Below are 6,972 nucleotides of genomic sequence, written 5' to 3'. Positions count from 1 at the left end.
AAAAGGCTAAACTAAAAGATTCGAGGATATGACGGATAATCCCACAGAGACAACATGATTCGAGCTATGGTACACACATTAACCACTCTCTCCTCTCAAGGGTAAAAACATCAACCCACACAGTCTTGGGAAATCGGTAAGCATCAGTCTTTTGGCTAATGTTTCTCACTCTGCTGTATGTTGATTGGCATGAGATACCCCGCTGCTGTGTTATTTCCTCTAGCTGTACTCCTCCTCCCATACACTCGAGCTCTCTCAGCAGGGGTTAACTGACCTCAGAAACACACAGTACGAGCACCCATGGGGCAGCTGAATGCCTCGGTGATTATCAGGGGAATAACAAAGTACATGCGTCTTATGACCAATTTAGGAGTCCTGGACTCCAATCCATAACAATAATGGTATACAAATAAGAAAGAAAATACTCTTCTTTTTGAACCACTGTGCTTGGCATCTATGATTACCTCTGAGTCAGACGACACAACAGTTTGATGAGCTGATGTTCAATAAAGCCAGTCAACAAACCATTCAAGGTTAACAACAACTTGAAGGTGAAACACTAAAACTGGCAGATGTGCAACAACACTTATGATTCAAGAATTTGCTGATGAGTCTACTTAAAATGTCCTGCATTAAAAAATTACAAATATTTTCCATGTTACACTTATTTTAGTTCTGTGAGGGCAGTTGCCATGATGTATTAGTCATTGGTCATTGCCTCTGAAAACAAGCTGAGCCATTTTGGCTCAAGTTTGGGAATTCCTTGGCTTAAATCCAAACAGTTGAACAAGCTGTACACTGAAAGGAGATGACATACCAGCATATCCAATATGCTCAGCAACTAAGGGGGTTTACTCACCCTTATCAAACAATATATGTGTATTATGGACATTAGTACATTATTTTATTCTTCTGTTTTGTGGTTGGAGACTGATAAGTGTGCAGTACATAGGCCTTTACTCTACTTTTAAAAACAGTGGTTTCCTGTGTCCCAACATGAGTTATCTCTTGTCATACCAAAAGTGTTTTTGTTTTTTTTCGAGCATTCATATCAAAATTATGTTTTCCCATGAAAATGTTGACCTGAGTTTTGGCAACTTGTTTCTTGGGTGGTTTGTCAGCAGGATTACACAAACACTACACTAAGAGGATTGGTCACAGCCCATAAAAGACTGCATTAACTTTTGGTGCAGACCTGGATAAAGGGACGAATCCAGCAATACATAATTACATTTTCCTTAATTTCTCAGGAAATTATGTATGGATCTTGGTGAAAAAAAACAGGCACATTATCGAGCTGGTATCTATGAATGAGTACAAATTGATATGGATCCTAGATCTGGCGACCTTAAATTATGGTTGAGCAGTTATGGGTGGTTTAAAAATATAGATTGATACAGCGCTATCCAGTTTGATATTGGATTAGGCTTATAGCTACATCAAACTGCCAAAAAATCGTACTAAAGAGAACAATGGCGCACATTTTAACAGCTAGCGGGAAAACATTGATCTGAGATTTTAAAAAAAGTGTTTATTGCCATATAAAAGGTTTTAATTTCTTTGTTCCCAGTTCGTATTTAAGTGAGTATGCATGCTCAAAAGATGTTTTTTGCTTTGTCTGGTAGTAGCGCTTCACACTGGCCCTTCTGTTAATCATGTTGGTTATGAAACGGCCGTGGGAAGAACAGTCCAGTCAATCAATGGTTTGAGCCAGTATAAATTCCATTAGTGATCATTTAAGGTTTTATGTGATTCCAGGGACCAAGTGCTATCATTACATATTATCAATTTTATTGAAATAACATAGTTGTGTTTACAGTAACATATTGGCGGGGACATCATGTTTCCCACAATGGGAGGGTCGTGTACACTCATCCCCCCTGGGATTTCAGCCTATGCCCAATATACTTGTGATACTGATGACATCATAGACACTACACATACTTCTACGAGGAACTATTTATAACCAGTTTACAGATGGATACACCTATAGGAGCAGTGTGGCAAAAACAATTGTATTGAAGTACCCTTAATACATTAAAATATCGTCCGAAAAAACATGTTATTACCTCAAAAACTTATGAGAAGACACCAAATACTGTATGTTGGAGAAGTGTATAAATAGAGACTTCTCCAAAAGTAGCTTGGTTGATGTCTTGGTGGCTAGAATTAATTGATTTCTGCTTCCAACGACGGTGTGAGGAAGGCGTGGGTGAAGGATTTGTATCCTGCTCTCAATCACGTGGATCCCTGGAGACTCATGTACTACTCTATGTCGCGCCCACTTTTGTGAAACCCAATAAAATCCCTGAACAATTATATTTCTCCTGAAATGATCCCATCCACTAATATTCCACTGGGACAAATGTCACATTGCACTTTAAAATGCTCCCACTGCCATTTCTCCAAGTATCCAAATACAAACAGAAAACAAAATTAGAACCCACTGTGACCTCCTCCTTCCCAGTGACTATGAGCTCATTACAAGACCTCGGTGCCATCCACTAACTGGCACTCCTCTAAAACAGGGCCAATACAAACTCCCTAAGTAAGGCCAACTCAGCAGAAAATGATGGGAATGGGCAGTAAAGGTTTTACAGTATGTTCAAAACTCGTAGCGTTTCCAGGCAGACACACCAGGGAATAAGACTACTGCGCATCCATCAAGGGAATTAGGATTAATTGACTAAACACAAGTACTGTATTTTCTTTTCTTACGTGCCTGTTGACTCAGAGCAGGACTGGAGGGATGGACAGAAGACTGTTGGAGCTGGCTGGAACACAGTTCTTGACCTGTTGCTTACTTTAGGTCAAGTGAACTCAGCGTCCCAAACTAGGCCTACGCAGCAAACATGCAGGAACCTGATGACGAAGAGAAAGATGACTGATAGATGCAAGTTAAGGCCATTTGGAGTCTGGTTTCCAGATTACAAATTGTTGTTGGCACTCAAAGTCACCAGTAGAGCTCCGTTAAGAGTTACGTTACAGCAATATAGTATGTTCTTGTAAAAGGTGAATGTCTCCATTTACACTCCACACAACACACAGGGGATACAGATCTCAAGTGGAATAGCAAGGGAAAATACCAATAGCAGTTCTCCAGAGTGTATTGCAGTCCAAAGAGAATCAAAGCAAAGAAGAGCCCAGTGGAATAAAAATCTTTACATTTCCTTTTTAGGGCAATAATCATATGGCATCTTGCTTGTGCATTCGTTATCTTTCATACTTTCCCATCCTTTCTGTGGATATATAAATTGTTTTAAAAGGTTATTACAGCAATTAATGCTTAACTGGGTATGGAGCCACATTTCTTTGGTTCGTCATTTTGTGAGAAGAAACAGGGTCTTAATATGACAACCGAACATGCCAACCCTTCACTTACACCGTTGGACACAAACAGCAATGTCCTGGGTGAAAGTCCTGTTCTTGTTTGACCCAATCATCTGTCCCCGACCTACTCCCCGATGCCTGACTTCCTCCTTTGCTGCCGTGATAGTAACCACGGCAACTAGAGGTCATTGAATGACAAGGAATGCAAAAATAGGTGTTGTTTTTCTGATGACGAACATTCACAGTCGTGAAAGGTAATTTCTAGTCCGAGTCCCAAATATAAGTCGTATAGTTTAGTTTCATTTCATACAGAGGTGATCAAAGTCGTTATCCATATATATACACATAAGAAAATACATGAGAAACCTTCCTGAATTTTTTTTCAAACTAAAAAACTAGGTTATTAAAAAATATTACCATGAAACTGATAAGACAGCAGTTCTCCTAACCAATGGAAGAGCATTTCAAAATTAAGAAGGAAGCTATGTATTTAGCAACATTTTTGAGAAAATATGAATGTTTGGAACATACTAAGCAGAATGTGGGAGGACAGAGAAGTGGATTTTACAATTGTTTCTGATGCATTTTTCTTATCGCCACTGTATACACCACAACTCCAAGCCACAGTTCCCTGTGAAAATTACGAATTTTGAGTCACGTTTGAGCCACAAGTTTAATACTAAGACAATATTTCTAAACGGATCATTTACGTTTTTCATTTCAGTCTCATAATCTGCTCAATTGAGCGGAAGTAATAAAGTGAATCGTGATTTGTTTTTAATGCATGATTACTGAAACAATTAAAAAATCATGTTATAACAAAAGAAAGCCTGTTTATTTGTGATACGACAAGGCCTTCAAAGGCTGAACCGATTCGCTCCAAACACATCTGTCAAAGACTAATCTGTTTGTTACTACAGAGATGAGGACATGACAAAACATCGCCAGCACGGCGCGAGTCGCCCTCTTCCCGGAGGACGGGGGTGTTTATGCGGTCAGAAGGGCCTCAGGGCTATTGACTCAGCTGAGCCCAAACTCCCCAGCAGCCCCACAGAGTAACAGCTTGTCCAATGTGGCTTTTAAAAAGGGAAGTGGTTGGTACAAGCAGAGATACTGAGCATACCCTCGTCAACATAGGGATCTGAGAAAGAGCAATTTAGTGTCCAGATGTGATTTCATGGATGTTTGTTTCATTATTGCATTCAACTGGGGTCGACTTTACTCTAAAACTTGGTATTTTGGTAATGTTTCCCTGCCTGGTCATGGCTCTTTTACAAGAGAGAGGGTCACGGGTGAGAAAGAAAACTCAATGCCGTTCACATTCTGTTTACACAAGGAAAGCCTGGCTGGGGATAAGAACAGGTTCCAGACCCTTGGTACACCAGTGTGTCTTACACACACACGTTCTCATGCAGACGCACGTACACACATGGTGAATTTTACTACAGAGAAGCATACAGTAGTAACAGTCAGAGAGCATACAACAATACCCCCTAATATGGACACACACACAAAAGAACCTATATATACTTTTAAGCTTAGTGGCAATGACAGTGTAGGGCTGCAACTAGCCATTATTTTCCTCGTCGATTAACATGTTGATTATTTTGGGACCAAAGCGTTAGTTTGGTCTATAAAATGTGAATTATTTTTTTTTTAAAAATGCTAATTATTGTTTCCCAAAACACGAGATCACGTCCTCCTCAAATGTCTTGTTTTGTCCATAAACCAAAGATAGTCAGTATTTGGTTATAGACAAAATCTGTCAAGTGCAACTCCTCATTGGTCACACTGTTAGGCCTGATATTCAGCAGGTCAGATTTGAAAAATTCACCTTTCTGGTCCTGTCACGAGTTACAACTTCCCACCCCCACAGCCCCCAAGCGGCCACCAAAGCTTCGAATATTCACGGGAAATTCTCACTGAAGCTTAAAAAGCCCTTGTTACGAGGGACGTGATGCAAATGAAGAAAACGTTAATCCGCTCCTTTTTCCTGTTTACAATCATTTACATAATGTGTTTAGAGATAAAATTCAAATGTATTATTAGGTGCACCTAAATGACTGAGCAAAAACACTAAAAAACAAACTATTAGAACAAAAGAACATGGAGATTTATTTGTTTACGCTCTTACAATCTGTGTCCTAGAAGTCTGAATCTAATGACAAATCTCTTTAATAAACAGAACCAAACCTTCAGAGCAACATACTCACTTCCTTGCTTGAGGGCAACATTACCTCTTCCTCCATTATCTCAGTCTATAATGCTCCTTTGGCTGAGCAGATAGTAAGAAAAATTTGTCTGCATGACAGCTCACTGTTTTATCGAATTCAGATGTATTATGATAAACTTTACAGCAGTGGAAGGAAGTAAATTATTTTTTTCATTTTTCTCAAAATATTCATGGGAGAGGTTAAACTAAAAGAGAAGTAGCAGGCCTCCCTTAGCATCCCCCTCAGTATTTTCCCATCCCTCCCTATGTGGAGATGTAAAAAGGCAACCTTGGGGAGCCCAGACCTAAACAATATGATCTCTTCGAGGCCCGTTGCAGGACTTCCCACCACTTTCTTCCCAATCTCTTAGTCGTTTCCTGTTTGTGTAAAAGATTTGTTGTCTTTGACGTATCTGTTCTTTCGCTCCGATCAAGAGGAGTGTGGCGACCACATAATTTTACATCTTCAAGGTCGGCATCTGGGGTCGGTGATTTCCGTGATGCTGAGCAGGAATAGAAGCTCGAAGGGGCAAAGATCAGTCCCAAAACCAGCATGCGTACAGGTTGTATTCCTGACTTCCTTACAATAACAACTTGAACAATTACGTGACAGAACAAACTTTCTGTTCTCCACGTTCCCCTCGTTCTCCCACACAAACACTTTTTTTTTAAGCCAGACGATCACACGGCGCAACAACGCTAACAAGGCTGGTCCATTCAGTGGGAGAGCTGCAGTAAATATTTTCTGAGCCTTGACTGCACCAGAGGGATGGTGGTGGAGCTGTCCTTGACACCTACGCAGCACACCGAGAAAATAAAAGCCTTGTTAAAGTCACATTGGACGGGTCCCTTGTGGGCCATCCGAGGGTGATATATGTAGTTCTGGATGTTTAGGACTGTCAGGAGCCCAGAAATTAGTTCTGTACAGACGGATGTTTGTTATGTCTACATACAGCATGAGAGCGTTGAGTGGCCATTAGAAAAAATGCATGTCACAAGGCTTTGGTGGCGTTCTGGAGTTCGGCCTTCCTGTCACATCATCTACAATACAAACCATCTTTTTAAGACAATTATAGCCTTCAACATCCCTGACCAGATTTAAGACTTGACTCCCCTCGATGAACATCAGTCTTAAATTAAACACACAGCTCATATGTTCCATTTATTTTAACACAACATTCACGGCAATATTTTAAACATAGCTATTCATGTTAAAAAGCAGGCTAATTAAGTAAATCAATGATGACAGAATGAAAATCACATATCAGACAGAGAGAACAAGATAATATTCTGCATTCATATGTTTGGGTATTAAAATGGCAGATATGGGTGGTTCAGACAGCTGACTGACATGACAGAGATTTATAATGTGAACAGTTGTGAACAGAAGTTAATACTTGGCATGTAGACTCTGACCTCATCCAGTTCAG

The sequence above is a fragment of the Pagrus pagrus genome (genome assembly GCF_965226575.1).
Source record: "Pagrus pagrus genome assembly, chromosome: 20".
Classification (NCBI taxonomy): domain Eukaryota; kingdom Metazoa; phylum Chordata; class Actinopteri; order Spariformes; family Sparidae; genus Pagrus; species Pagrus pagrus.
Note: the sequence above shows the minus strand (reverse complement) of the source record.